The sequence below is a fragment of the Triticum dicoccoides genome, chromosome 3B (genome assembly GCF_002162155.2).
Source record: "Triticum dicoccoides isolate Atlit2015 ecotype Zavitan chromosome 3B, WEW_v2.0, whole genome shotgun sequence".
In the NCBI taxonomy this organism is placed as follows: Eukaryota; Viridiplantae; Streptophyta; class Magnoliopsida; order Poales; family Poaceae; genus Triticum; species Triticum dicoccoides.
In genome coordinates this window covers 611,842,539-611,855,618 of record NC_041385.1, presented here as the reverse complement: position 1 = coordinate 611,855,618, position 13,080 = coordinate 611,842,539, and positions in this window count along the sequence as shown.

Sequence of the window (13,080 nt, the reverse complement as noted above, 5' to 3'; positions counted from 1 at the left end):
TAGCAAAACAGACTATTGTCTTATGATAAAGGTCACCTGACGGACGCCCGTGTTATTTTGAGGAAGGAAAACAGTTGTTCTGCCAATGCATTGCAAAAGAGAGTTAAAGTCTGGTACTACAAATGTCACGAAAAAGGATCACAGGGCATAGAGCCTGCCCAAGTGAGCACAGATGTAACGACTACTCGCCGATAATGAGCATGAAGCCCAGCTCATTGTGCGGGTTCGTCGCCCGCCCCCAAGCTAAACCAGATTTTTGGACAAGAACTGAAGGTGAGTTTGCCAAACAGAACTTGCCCGTCATGTCTGATGCGTTATTCACCTGCGCCTCCGCGAAGAGCTGCCGCTCACGGTAGATTGCGCAACTTCCAGCAACTAACACATGACCCGTTGTAGCTAGGATCGCTGACTGATGGATGGTGCCGACTGCCGACCACCGAGGATGTTGGACGCAAAAAAGAAGCCGGGTCAGATGCCGACGAAAAGTCCGGCAGCTGCGTGCCGACAGAACTATGAAACCACGGAGGAGTAGTTCCTGCGCAGCCACTTGTGATGGTCAGTCTGAGTCGGTCCGTCAATTCTAAGGTTCTTTCTTACGCACCAGCAGTGGAAAAGATTCAACACCGTTGTCCCAGACCTATAGAACATTCCAAGTGTGTTTATAATTTACATCGAAGAAGCGCATCCTGAAGAGCATTCCAAGTGACCCAGCTGAACTCCGCCGCCGTCTGGGATTCAGAAACACGGGGAGCATACAGACACCAAAGAAGGAGCCACGCCGCCACTTTGGTGACCACCACTCGTACTACAGCTTCACGCAGTGCCACCCGTACGTGTAAAACATTTGGTAACTGCCGTGCCATGTATCCATGCGTCACACGTGTCCAAGCGGGATGGATAGGTGATTTGTTACTTATCCTTTCGACCACACGCTCTGTGCGTTCACGTCGTTGTCCACGTGAGGTGATCAGGTTAGGTGATACATCGGGGTTTGCTTTCAAAGTTTGCGTGGGAACACTGTAGTTAGTTTCTATCCATCGTCTCTGGCGCCTGGCGGTTGGGTCTGCTAAACTCTGTTGACCGGCGTGGTTTTGTGCGTGCGTGCGTGCGTGCTTATCTTATCGCGCGACCACGCCATTTGTATGTGGGTGTCGTCTGCTGTTACGGTTCAGCATCATTGTAAACCACATAAAGTTACTATTGGCTTGGTTACCACCAACAGGAAGCCACGGCTCTGAAACAGTACGCGCATACAACAAAACGCGGGCTACGTAGGTAGACCAAACGCCAAAGACAGGGACCCTCTTGGATTGGAGTACCAAGAAAACAGAGCAAAACAGTCTACATAGTCCATTTATTTACGAAAATTAAGCTCTGACGCTTCCAAAGAATGATCCAACGAGGATGGCAATGCTTTGTGTTATTAAGGGGTTGTTTGAATTGTGACTATCTTTGCCATATATTGTCACATGATTTTTGTCACACTTGCCTTAATTGAGTTGCTCAAATTGTTAGTCACATTTTGGCTTGCCTAAGGAAATCCTGCCACACTATTTATGTCTATGACATGTGGGGCTCACTGCTCATAAAAAAATCCTTGCCTTAGGTGTGGCTAGAACCAAACACCTACCTAACTTGGTCAAACTTGTCTAAGATTAGCTGTGGCAAAATGTGACAAGGTGGCTAGGAACCAAACAGACCCTAAAAGGCAGGGGCAGCCTTATTTCCGGTCATTTTCATCATTTGGCAGAGGGGTTAAAGAATCTGGGGATTAAGGGGCTGTTCGGTTCCCAACCACAATTTGCCAAGCCAAAATTTGGTAGCCACAGTTTGCCAAGCATGTGTTTGGTTTTTGCCACACTTTGACTTGCCACACTTTATTGTCCTTATGGCCCACTCGTCAAAGAGACAAATTTTTTGCCAACTTTTGCCAAAGTTTGGCGTCCAATTTCTTAGCCACACTTGTGTGGCTTGCCATACTTGTGTGGCTAGTCACACTTTGGCTTGGCCACACTAGTCTCCAACCAAACAGACCCTAAATGTTTTGTCATTTCAGATGGAGGTAGTAGTACTGTTCAATCGATTAATCAAGGGAACAGAAGATGACGCTAGAATACACCGAGGAGTGTACTACCATGTATACGTATTTTTTTTAAAAAATTCTTTGCATTCAAATCACGAAACAATACAAAATAGTTGACCCTTACAAACATACTGAAACTCAAATACAAAAGACCATAAACACCTAAAGTACCCTAAAACAACTATAACAAAAGAAGATTTCCGGAGCTCTGTGTCATCATCCCTAAATCTTGAGAGAAGACCCCTACAGCAGAAAGATCTGCAACCAAGCGCAAGCAGGTCATCATCTTCGATCACAGAACAATTGCCGCTACGTTGCTTCCTCCTTTCTTGACACCAGCGCTGAGAGGGCATGGACATCAATCCAACACACCTGCAACAACCGTTGCCATTTTTGGCTTTGAGTACCATGAAAAATGTCCCTTCCGGAAGGAAGAGAACTCGAGCCATCCGACCGGTCCAGCATCGCGGCCGGGCCATCCGCCCGGGCAAAGCAGAATCTCCCTCCAGCATCAGTGCAGAGGAAGGAGAAGAACAGCAGCAACAAATCACACCGACAAGGAAGAAGAAGGGTCTTCGTCTCCCTGCATCCATCGCCCATTTGAGGACCCAAACGGCCAGTGCCAATGGACCTCCAGTCACCATAGCCCGCGACCTCGACGAGATCCGGGGATCCCATCCCGCTGGCTCCTAGACGAAGGCCAAAGCCTCGCTTGACCACGAACGGAGCCCAAAAAATTTATTCCGACGCGACACCATCGCAACAGCCTCGGCATTGTCACCCTCAACTCTAACCCTACCACACACACCTAGCGGACAGACCCGAGGTTCCCCCTCCTTCCTGCGACCGGAGCGACCGACGGAGAGAGAGGGAACCAGCGGCGCCACCGGCGGCACACAGGGAACCCTCGTCGCCTCCTGGATCGCCTCGTGTGATCCTACTTTCCTGGAACTACCACGTATACGTTGGAAATGCAGAACCTGGCAGCTCCACCTCCACTGGACAGAAAAACAAAAAACTCGGTCAGCTCCTCGTTGCCAAGGACGCGTGGCAGCATGGGTGGACAGCAAAACGGCGAAAGGGCCGGATCCGGAATCGGGAAGGGCGTCGTCACCCGTTGCTCACCCGTCGCCGTTGTGCTCGCTCCAGTCTCGTGCTCCGGCAAAGCGCAAACACGCCTCACGTCTGGACGTGCGCGACGAGGCGCGGCTTTCGTTGCGCAACATTTGAGATTTCCGCGATTCTCTTGTCGCTTGTTCTACTCCCACCTCGTGATCAGCCGACGGATCGGTCACTGACGAGACCGACCGACTCGCTCACTGGCCGAGATACGGGGGAAAATCATGTGAAAAGGGTAGATTTTCTCGAGGCAGCATCAGGCGGCGACGGACGGGCCAAGCGGTCGAAGAAGAAGAAGAGGTGTGAACTGGAGCACGGGCGCGCGCCACACGCAGACAGACACACTCGTGAATCAAACGAACGAACGGCAGGTCCAGCTCAGTGGGGATCAGCATATTTTTTACAACTAACCAACGACGCACGGGCAACATGGAAAATGTTCCTAAGTTAAGCGCACACGCGTTAAACGACAAAACAATATTAGTGGACGTGTATGTGAACACGAAGATGGCCGTGGAAAAACAGTTCCCCCCTTTGGACGCAGGCACCTTTCCATTTCAGCACGAAGTGCACGTACGGGTACTATTACTAGTACTAGCGTGCAGGTGTGAGAGCGTGAGATTAGACTTCCGCAGTGTTTGGAATTCAAGTTTAAAACAGCCTAACACTTACTCCATTCATAGTGACGTTTGGTTTTAAAATTTATCCAAAAAAAGTACTTTTATCTTTCCAGTGCACTTTAAAGTACCTTCATGGTCTCCTTAGGCTAGTCATAATGGGGAGTAACTTAGACTAGTATCATATGCATGACACTAGTCTAAGTTACTAGCTTCATAATGCAAAGTAACATGATAGTAATGTCATAGATGACTTCATTTATTAACTTATAGACTCAACTTGTCTTGGGAAGCGCTATGTTACAGTAACATACTACCTCTGTTCCAGAATATAAGGTGTATTGGTTTTCGTGCAAGTCAACCATTTGAAAGTTTGACCAAGATTATATAACAAAATACAAACATCTAAAATACCTAATAGATAAAATATGAAACTACCTTTCATGATCAATCGAATGATATAAATTTCATATATTGGATATTGATATATTTTTCTAAAAACTTGGTCAAACATGCACTCGTTTGACTTTTGAAATAACAAATACACCTTATATAAAGGAACGGAGGGAGTATTATGTTACCACCTCACATTAAATACTTGCCACATAAGCAAAAACTTCTTGGAGTGCGCTATGTTACTAAGCCTAGTCATAGTGGGGAGTAACTTAAACTAGTAACATACATATGTTACTAGTCCATGTTACCACCTTCAAAGTGGGAAGTGTCATAGGTGTAGTAATATGCATATCTTCATTTATTGCTTTGTAGACTCATTTTATATTGGAAACCTCTATGTGATGGTAACATATTATGTTACTCTATTTGTCTATCTCCTATTTAATTACATGACACGTCATTTTTTTTGCTTATGTGGCATCTATGTTACTACTTATGTTACTTTCACTATGACTAACCTAACTAAGTTACTCCCACTATAACTGGCCTTACACGGTAGAAAAAATTGGAGTAGGAAAAAAATGCTTCTCTCATCACACGGTAACCAAGACCAATAACACTCTACACGTGGTCTCCTTAATTTCAACATACACTTAGCTCATTGAAAGTTAGGTACTCCATAATTTGTCCTAAAGTTTCACATTTCAAATGCATTTTTTACTCTACTTCATAATTTGTCCTAAAGTTTCTATACATATATAGTTAAAATAGTATAGTACTTCCTCTGCAAAGAAATATAAGAGCCATAAAGCAACTCCAGCGCAAAGATCTAAACGGATACGGATTTTGTCCGCTTTTTGTTCGTTTGGGTCATATATCCGCCTAGAGGACATAGGGCGGACACGCGCAGACTGTGGATGCACCCAACGCGAGCAAATAGAGCGGACGACAGCGGAGCTACCTGTGTGGGTCACCGTCGCTTCACGCGAGACGCGTGCTCCGCCGCACTCGCCGCGAACTGCGTGCTCCGCCGCGCTCATCGTGTGCCGCGTGCACCACAACTAGCCACGCGCTGTGTGATCCACCGGACTCCTTGCCGCTACTTCGCAGCCGATACCCACGCCCTGCAACACAGCCGCCCTTGTCGCCGCCGCGTCGCAGCAGGCGCCCAGGGGCCGCACCACTGCGCTGGTCGCGGCCATGGCGAGTTCGACTCCGTTTGAGCCAATGCGTTCGAATTGCTTGGGGATTGCCTGCTGTTTCATCGCACCGTCAACCGCAGAGCCGAACTCCCCCAGCCCTCCCGGCTTGAGGTTGATGGAGCACTCGGGCCAGCCAGGCGGCCCGCACGTGGCCGCGCCAGTGATGCACGCCGTGTTGGGAGTGTTGGAGAACGTAGCAGAAATTCAAAATTTTCTACGCATCACCAAAATCAATCTATGGAGAGACTAGCAACGAGAGAGAGAGAGGGAGTGCATCTTCATACCCTTGAAGATCGCTAAGCGGAAGCGTTGCAAGAACGCGGATGAGGTAGTCGTACTCGTGGTGATTCAGACCGCGGTAGATTCCGATCTAAGCGCCGAACAACGGCGCCTCCGCATTCAACACACGTACAGCCCGATGACGTCTCCCGTGCCTTGATCCAGCAAGGGAAGAGGGAGAGGTTGGGGAAGACTCCGTCCAGTAGCAGCACGACAGCGTGGTGGTGGTGGAGGAGCGTGGCACTCCAGCAGGGCTTCGCCAAGCACCGCAAGAGACGAGGACGGAGAGGGGTAGGGCTGCACCAAGAGGGAGAGGTTCTCATGTGTATGGCAGCCCCAAACCCCCACTATATATAGGGGGAAGGGAGGGGCTGCGCCCCCATCTAGGTTTCCACCCCTAGGGGTGGCGGACAGCCCTAGATCCCATCTAGGGGGGCGGCCAAGGGGGAGAGAGGGGGGCGCACCACTAGGTGGGCCTTAGGCCCATCTGAGCCTAGGGTTTCCCCCATTCCCTTCTCTCTTTGCCTTGGGCCCTGGTGGGGGGCTGCACCAGCCCACCTGGGACTGGTCCCCTCCCACAGTTGTCCCACGCAGCCCTTTGGGTCCGGTGCCCCACCTGGTGGACCCCCGGGACCCTCTCGGTGGTCCCGATACGTTACCGATAGCACCCGAAATTTTTCCGGTGACCAAAACAGGACTTCCCATATATAAATCTTTACCTCCGGACCATTCCGAAACTCCTCGTGACGTCCGGGATCTCATCCGTGACTCTGAACAACATTCGTTAACCACGTATATCTATTCCCTATAACCCTAGCGTCATCGAACCTTAAGTGTGTAGACCCTACGGGTTCCAGAACCATGCAGACATGACCGAGACAACTCTCCGGCCAATAACCAACACCGGGATCTGGATACCCATTTTGGCTCCCACATGTTCCATGATGATCTCATCGGATGAACCACGATGTCAAGGATTCAATCAATCCCGTATACAATTCCCTTTGTCTAGCGGTATAGTACTTGCCTGAGATTCGATCGTCGGTATCCCGATACCTTGTTCAATCTCGTTACCGGCAAGTCCCTTTACTCGTTCCGTAACACATCATCCCGCGATCAACTCCTTGATCATATTGTGCACATTATGATGATGTCTTACCGAGTGGGCCCAGAGATACCTCTCCATCACACGGAGTGACGAACCCCTGTCTCGATTCGTGCCAACCCAACAGACACTTTCAGAGATACCCGTAGTGCACCTTTATAGCCACCCAGTTACGTTTTGACGTTTGGTACACCCAAAGCATTCCTACGGTATCCGGGAGTTGCACAATCTCATGGTCTAAGGAAAAGATACTTGACATTTAGAAAAGCTTTAGCATACAAACTACACGATCTTGTGCTAGGCTTAGGATTGGGTCTTGTCCATCACATCATTCTCCTAATGATGTGATCTCGTTATCAACGACATCCAATGTCCATGGTCAGGAAACCATGACCATCTGTTGATCAATGAGGTAGTCAACTAGAGGCTCACTAGGGATATGTTGTGGTCTATGTATTCACACATGTATCGCGGTTTCCGGTCAATACAATTATAGCATGAATAATAGACAATTATCATGAACAAGGAAATATAATAATAACCATTTTATTATTGCCTCTAGGGCATATTTCCAACAGTCTCACACTTGCACTAGAGTCAATAATCTAGTTCACATCACTATGTGATTGTAATGAATCGACACCCGTGGGGTTTGATCATATCTCGCTTGTGAGAGAGGTTATTAGTCAACGGATCTGAACCTTTCAGATCCGTTTGTGCTTTGCAAATCTCTATGTCATCTCCTAGATGCAGCTACCACGCTCTATTTGGAGCTATTCCAAATAAATGTTCTACTATACGAATCTGGTTTACTACTCAGAATAATCCATATTAGTGTCAAAGTTTGCATCGGTGTAACCCTTTACGACGAATTCTTTTACCACCTCCATAATTGAGAAAATTCCTTAGTTCACTAGTTACTAAGGATAAGTTTGACCGCTGTTCTGTGATCCATTCCTGGATCACTCTTGTACCCCTTGACTGACTCATGGCAAGGCACACTTCCGGTGCGGTACACAGCATAGCATACTATAGAGCCTACGTCTGAAGCATAGGGGACGACCTTCGTCCTTTCTCTCTCTTCTGCCGTGGTCATGTCTTGAGTCTTACTCAATACTCACACCATATAACACAGCCAAGAACTCCTTCTTTGTGGATCTATTTTGAACTCCTTCAAAATCTTGTCACGGTATGTATTCATTTGAAAGTACTATTAAGCGTTTTGATCTATCCTTATAGATCTTGATGCTCAATGTTCAAGTAGCTTAATCCAGGTTTTCCATTGAAGAACACTTTTCAAATAACCCTATATGCTTTCCAGAAATTCTACATCATTTCCGATCAACAACATGTCAACAACATATACTCATCAGAAATGCTATAGTGCTCCCACTCACTTCTTTGGAAATACAAGTTTCTCATAAACTTTGTATAAACCCAAAATCTTTGATCATCTCATCAAAGTGTATATTCCAACTCCGAGATGCTTATTCCAGTCCTTAGAAGGATTGCTGGAGCTTTGCACACTTGTTAGCATCTTTCAGGATTGACAAAACCTTCTGGTTGTATCACATACAACCTTTCCTCAAGAAAATCATCGAGGAAACAATGTTTTGACATCCTATATGCAAGATTTCATAAATAATCGAGGAAACAGACTCTTAGCATCGCTACGAGTGAGAAAAATCTCATCGTAGTCAACTCCTTGAACTTGTCGGAAAACATCTTAACGGCAAGTCGAGCTTTCTTAATGGTGATACTTACTATCATTGTCTGTCTTCCTTTAAAATCCATCTGTACCCAACAGCCTTACGACCATCAAGTAGTTCTTCCAAAGTCCACACTTTGTTTTCATACATGGATCCTCTCTCGGATTTTATGGCCTCTAGCCATTTGTCGGAATCCGGGCCCACCATCACTTCTCCATAGCTCGTAGGTTCATTGTTGTCTAGCAACATGACTTCCAAGACATGATTACCGTACCACTCTGAAGTAGTATGCATCCTTGTCGACCTAGGAGGTTTGGTAGTGACTTGATCTGAAGTTTCATGATCACTATCATCAGCTTCCACTTCAATTGGTGTAGGTGCCACAGGAACAACTTCCTGTGCCCTGCTACAAACTGAAGTGATGGTTCAATAACCTCATCAAGTCTTCACCATCCTCCCACTCAATTCTTTCGAGAGAAACTTTTCCTTGAGAAAGGACCCGCTTGTAGAAACAATCACTTTTGCTTCCGGGTCTGAATTAGGAGGTATACCCAACTGTTATGGGTGTCCTATGAAGATGTATTTATCCGCTTTGGGTTTGAGCTTATCAGGATGAAACCTTTTTCACATAAGCGTTGCAGCCTCAAACTTTCAAGAAACGACGGTTTATGTTTCTCTAAACCATAGTTCATACGTTGTCATCTCAACGGAATTACGTGGTGCCCTATTTGAAGTGAATGCGGTTGTCTCTAATGCCTAACCCATGAACGATAATGGTAATTCGATGAGAGACATCATGGTATGCCCCATATCCAATAGGGTGCATCTATGATGTTCGGACACACCATCACACTATGGTGTTCCAGGTGGTGTTAGTTGTGAAACAATTTCACAATGTCTTAATTGTGTACCAAACTCGCAACTCAGATATTTATCTCTATGATCATATCATAGACATTTTATCCTCTTGTCACGAAGATCTTCAACTTCACTCTGAAATTACTTGAACCTTTCAATAATTCAGACTTGTGTTTCATCAAGTAAATATCCTCAGCATCTACTCAAATTATCTGTGAAGTAAGAACACAACGATATCCACTGCGTGCCTCGACACTCATTGGACAACACACATCAAAAATGTATTACTTCCAACAAGTTGCTCTCTTGTTCCATCTTACTGAAAATGAGGCTTTTCAGTCATCTTGCCCATGTGGTATGATTTGCATGTCTCAAGTGATTTAGAATTAAGTGAGTCCAAACGATCCATCTGTATGGAGTTTCTTCATGCGCACATACCAATAGACATGGTTCACATGTCTCAAACTTTTCAAAAACGAGTGAGTCCAAAGATCCATCAACATGGAGCTTCTTCATGCGTTTTATACCAATATGACTCAAATGGCAGTGCCACAAGCAGGTGGTACTATCATTACTATCTTATATCTTTTGGCATGAAAATGTGTACCACTACGATCGAGATTCAATAAACCATTCTTTTAGGTGCAAGACCATTGAAGGTATTATTCAAATAAATAGAGTAATCATTATTCTCCTTAAATGAATAACCTTATTGCGATAGACATAATCCAATCATGTCTATGCTCAACGCAAACACCAAATAATAATTATTTAGGTTTAACACCAATCTCGATGGTAGACGGAGTAGGCGATGCTTGATCACATCAACCTTGGAAACACTTCCAACACACATCGCCATCTCACCTTTAGCTAGTCTCCGTTTATTCCGTAGCTCTTTTATTTCGAGTTACTAACACTTAGCAACCGAACCGGTATCTTAATACCCTGGTGCTACTAGGAGTACTAGTAAAGTACACATTTAATTCAATGTATATCCAATATACTTCTGTCAACCTTGCGAGCCTTCTCATCTACCAAGTGTCTAGGGTAGTTCTGCTTCAGTGACCGTTCCCTCATTACAGAAGCACTTAGTCTCGGGTTTGGGTTCAACCCTGGGTTTGTTCACTGGAGCAGCAACTGATTTGCCGTTTCATGAAGTACCCCCTTCTTGCCCTTGCCCTTCTTGAAACTAGTGGTTTCACTAACCATCAACAATTGATACTCCTTGATTTCTACTTTTGCGGTGTCAAACATCGCGAATATTTCAAGGATCATCATATCTATCCCTCATATGTTATAGTTCATCACGATGCTCTAGTAGCTTGGTGGCAATGTCTTTGGAGAAACATCACTATCTCATCTGGAAGATTAACTCCCACTCGATTCAAGTGATTGTTGTACCCAGACAATCTGAGTACAAGCTCAACGATTGAGCTTTTCTCCCTTAGTTTGTAGGTTAAGAAGCTCGTCGGAGGTCTTATACCTCTTGACGTGGGCATGAGCCTGAAATCCCAATTTCAGCCCTTGGAACATCTCATATGTTCCGCGACGTTTCTAAAACGTCTTTAGCGCCTCAATTCTAAACCGTTTAACCTTACTGAACTATCACGTAGTCATCAAAACGTGTATGCCAGAAGTTCGCAACATCCGTAGACGACGTTCGAGGTTCAGCACACCGAGCGGTGCATTAAGGACATAAGCCTTCTACGCAGCAATGAGGACAATCCTCAGTTTACGGACCCAGTCCGCATAATTGCTACTATCAACTTTCAACTATATTTTCTCTAGGAACATACCTAAAACAGTAGAACTAAAGCGCGAGCTACGACATAAAAAACCTTTTGACTATGTTCAGGATAATTAAGTTCATCTTATGAACTCCCACTCAGATAGACATCCCTCTAGTCATCTAAGTGATACATGATCCGAGTCAACTAGACCGTGTCCGATCATCACGTGAGACGGACTAGTCATCATCGGTGAACATCTTCATGTTGATCGTATCTACCATACAACTCATGCTCGACCTTTCGGTCTCTTGTGTTCCGAGGCCATGTCTGTACATGCTAGGCTCGTCAAGTCAACCTAAGTGTTTCGCGTGTGTAAATCTGGCTTACACCCGTTGTATGTGAACGTTAGAATCTATCACACCCGATCATCACGTGGTGCTTCGAAACAACGAACTTCAGCAACGGTGCACAGTTAGGGGGAACACTTTCTTGAAATTTTAATGAGGGGTCATCTTATTTACTACCGTCGTTCTAAGCAAATAAGATGCATAAACATGATAAACATCACATGCAATCAAAAAGTGACATGATATGGCCAATATCATTTTTCTCCTTTTGATCTCCCTCCATGATCATCATCGTCACCGGCATGACACCATGATCTCCATCATCGTGTCTCCATGAAGTTGTCTCGCCAACTATTACTTCTACTACTATGGCTAACAGTTTAGCAATAAAGTAAAGTAATTGGCATTGTTCAATGACACGCAGGTCATACAATAAATTAAGACAACTCCTATGGCTCCTGCCGGTTGTCATACTCATCGACATGCAAGTCGTGATTCCTATTACAAGAACATGATCAATCTCATACATCACATATCATTCATCACATTCTTTTGGCCATATCACATCACATAGCATACCCTGCAAAAACAAGTTAGACGTCCTCCAATTGTTGTTTGCATGTTTTACGTGGCTGCTATGAGTTTCTAGCAAAAACGTTTCTTACCTACGCAAAAACCACAACGTGATATGTCAATTGCTATTTACCCTTCACAAGGACCCTTTTCATCGAATCCGATCCGACTAAAGTGGGAGAGACTGGCACCCGCTAGCCACCTTATGCAACAAGTGTATGTTAGTCGGTGGAGCCTGTCTCACGTAAGTGTACGTGTAAGGTCGGTCCGGGCCGCTTCATCCCACAATACCGTCGAAACAAGATTGGACTAGTAATGGTAAGCATATTGAACAAAATCAACGCCCACAACAACTTGTGTTCTACTCGTGCATAGAAACTACGCAATAGACCTAGCTCATGATGCCACTGTTGGGGAACGTAGCAGAAATTCAAAATTTTCTATGCATCACCAAGATCAATCTATGGAGAGACTAGCAACGAGAGCGAGAGGGAGTGCATCTTCATACCCTTGAAGATCGCTAAACGGAAGCGTTGCAAGGACGCGGATGAGGTAGTCGTACTCGTGGCGATTCAGATCGCGGTCGATTCCGATCTAAGTGTCGAACAACGGTGCCTCCACGTTCAACACACGTACAGCCCGATGATGTCTCCCGTGCCTTGATCCAGCAAGGGGAGAGGGTGAGGTTGGGGAAGACTCCGTCCAGTAGCAGCACGACGGCGTGGTGGTGGTGGAGGAGCGTGGCACTCCAGCAAGGCTTCGCCAAGCACCGCAAGAGACGAGGACTGAGAGGGGTAGGGCTGCGCCAAGAGGGAGAGGTTCTCATGTGTATGGCAGCCCCAAACCCCCACTATATATAGGGGGGAGGGAGGGGCTGCGCCCCCATCTAGGTTTCCACCCCTAGGGGTGGCGGCCAGCCCTAGATCCCATCTAGGGGGCGGCAAAGGGGGAGAGAGGGGGGCGCACCACTAGGTGGGCCTTAGGCCCATCTGAGCCTAGGGTTTCCCCCCATTCCCTTCTCTCTTCGCCTTGGGCCTTGGTGGGGGGGGCGCACCAGCCCAC